We start from the raw sequence: 2,900 nt of genomic DNA, 5'->3' as shown, positions 1-2,900 counted from the left end.
ATTACACAGGATACAAAGTATAATAAACAAACAAACAAGTTATTATTACCTGAAAGAAAGAAAAAATGTGTATATGTCCCTCTTCCTCCCACTGTCATCCTCCTCTAAATTATAATGCAGGCAATAAATCTGTAGGGCAAAAAGTTCATTGTTTAGTTTTTTTCCCATTAAATGTTTTAATAAACAAAAATATTTATAATAATTACACAAGATACAATGTATTATAAACAAACAAACAAGTTATTAATACCTGAAAGAAAGAAAAAATGTGTATATGTCGCTCCTCCTCCGAATTAAAATGTTGGCAATAAATCTGTAGGGCAAAAAGTTCATTGTTTAGCATTTTTTTCCATTAAAACTTTTAATTAAAAAAATGTTTTATAAAAATTACACAATATACAAGGTATAATAAACAAACAAACAAACGAGTTATTATTACCTGAAAGAAAGAAAAAATGTGTATATGTCCCTCCTCTGAATTAAAATGCTGGCAATAAATCTGTAGGGCAAAAAGTTCATTGTTTAGCATTTTTTTTTCATTAAATGTTTTAATAAACAAAAATATTTATAATAATTACACAAGATACAAAGTATAATAAACAAACAAACAGGGCTGCGTTCTCCGATAACGTTGTCTCTTAGCGCGCTACGAAGACTCTTAAGGTAAACCTTAACTACAGGTATACCTTTCCTACGTGTGTTCTCCGAACTATACCTTAGGATGTTTCTTAAGGTAAACCTTCTTAAGTTCGACCTTAGCGGGTGCTGTCCATGGTGGAGGTGCTGAATATGTTGATATCGATCGCTCGACAATCAATTATTCACTTCATGTAATAGGTTTCGCTACGTTGTGAGATAGCGGTGTTATTTATTAAAGAAACATTTTAGAAATAGTTAAAGTTAAATTTATTAGTAATATCTGGTAAAAAAATATTTCAAATTGCAAACAACTAAATTCAACCTTCTATATTTTATATCAAACCCGTGCAAAACCCGCAAGTTTATTTCCAAACGTATCATGTTTAAACTGCTCCAATTCATCCGCTATGCCTTGAAAGGATCATTTATTTTAGGGGTTCCCAATAAGTGCGTTGCACAGGGGAAGGTGGGTCGTGCAAGTACTTGGCTGTGCATTACACTTAAAATAAAGTACAAACTGCTGTTGTTCATTAGTTCACGCGTTTATTGTGCTTGGACACTGGATGCGAAAGCAGCATGGTTACAATGCGGATAAAGCTTAATGGACGCATTTCTGGAGCCTGTCTGTCTAAATATAACATATAAAATATTATATAATAGCCTATATAAATATATAGTATGATTGCTGTAGATTTTACCTTTGATTAGTTTTAATGTGGAAATTTTGTTGATCTTAGGAGACTAAGCAGTAATCAAGTGCTCAGTTTATTTTGAATGTTTATAAAGAATACGGCATACAGTTGCCTCAAAGTTATGAAACATTAAAAAACTTCGATGCAAAGTCGAATTAACATTAATAATCATAATTAGTTTTTTTTGTAATTTTTCCCGATTTATTTATGCAGCTTAAATACTAGCCGGTAGACTAAGATTTAACGGATATGAAATGCACAAATGAAATGGTAGGATTCGCTGTATAGCTGCCAGTATCACCAACTCCATCACCCAAAATATATATTTTAAATAGTTTCTTAATCCTGTAGCATTTAATAGTTCGCAGCTGATGACGTCCCTTTGGAAAACATAATGAAAAATCTAACAACCATCAATGTAATGATGTCTAATTATTTAATTTAAATGTTTTATTCTTTAAATATAAAAATATTTGCCTAAATAAACACGAAGTGTATTGCAACTTTTTTTTACACATATTTAGTCGTATTACATAGACTGCAATGTAAGCTTTTATGAAAGTGATGGACCCTAGTGGAGTCATGTGGGATAAGGTATAGCTAAGAGTGCTCCAGACCAACCTTACGAACATATGACTTACAGAAGGTATACGTAACTAAGAACGTTTCGGCAAACACGTATTAGCGATAAGGTACAGCTTAAGGTACAACTTAAGAACGACGTAGCGTTAAGGTAGTTTCGGAGAACGCAGCCCAAGTTATTATTACCTGAAAGAAAGAAAAAATTTATATATGTCCCTCCTCCTCTAAATTATAATGCAGGCAATAAATCTGTAGGGCAAAAAGTTCATTGTTTAGTTTTTTTCCCATTAAATGTTTTAATAAACAAAAATATTTATAATAATTACACACGATACAAATTATAATAAACAAACAAACGATTTATTATTACCTGAAAGAAAGAAATAATGTGTATATGTCTCTCCTCTGAATTAAAATGCTGGCAATAAATCTGTAGGGCAAAAAATTCATTGTTTAGCATTTTTTTCCATTAAATGTTTTAATTAACAAAAATATTTATAATAATTACACAACATACAAAGCATAATAAACAAACAAACAAGTTATTATTACCTGAAAGAAAGAAAAAATGTGTATATGTCCCTCCTCTGAATTAAAATGCTGGCAATAAATCTGTAGGGCAAAAAATTCATTGTTTAGCATTTTTTCCATTAAATGTTTTAATTAACAAAAATATGTATAATAATTACACAAGATACAAAGCATAATAAACAAACAAACAAGTTATTATTACCTGAAAAAAAGAAAAAAATTGCATATGTCCCTCCTCTGAATTAAAATGCTGGCAATAAATCTGTAGGGCAAAAAATTCATTTTTTAGCATTTTTTTCCATTAAATGTTTTAATTAACAAAAATATTTATAATAATTACACAAGATACAAACCATAATAAACAAACAAACAAGTAATTATTACCTGAAAAAAAGAAAAAAATTGCATATGTCCCTCCTCCTCCCACTGTCATCCTCCTCTGAAATAAAATGCTGG

The sequence above is a fragment of the Paramisgurnus dabryanus genome, chromosome 12 (genome assembly GCF_030506205.2).
Source record: "Paramisgurnus dabryanus chromosome 12, PD_genome_1.1, whole genome shotgun sequence".
Lineage (NCBI taxonomy): Eukaryota > Metazoa > Chordata > Actinopteri > Cypriniformes > Cobitidae > Paramisgurnus > Paramisgurnus dabryanus.
Note: the sequence above shows the minus strand (reverse complement) of the source record.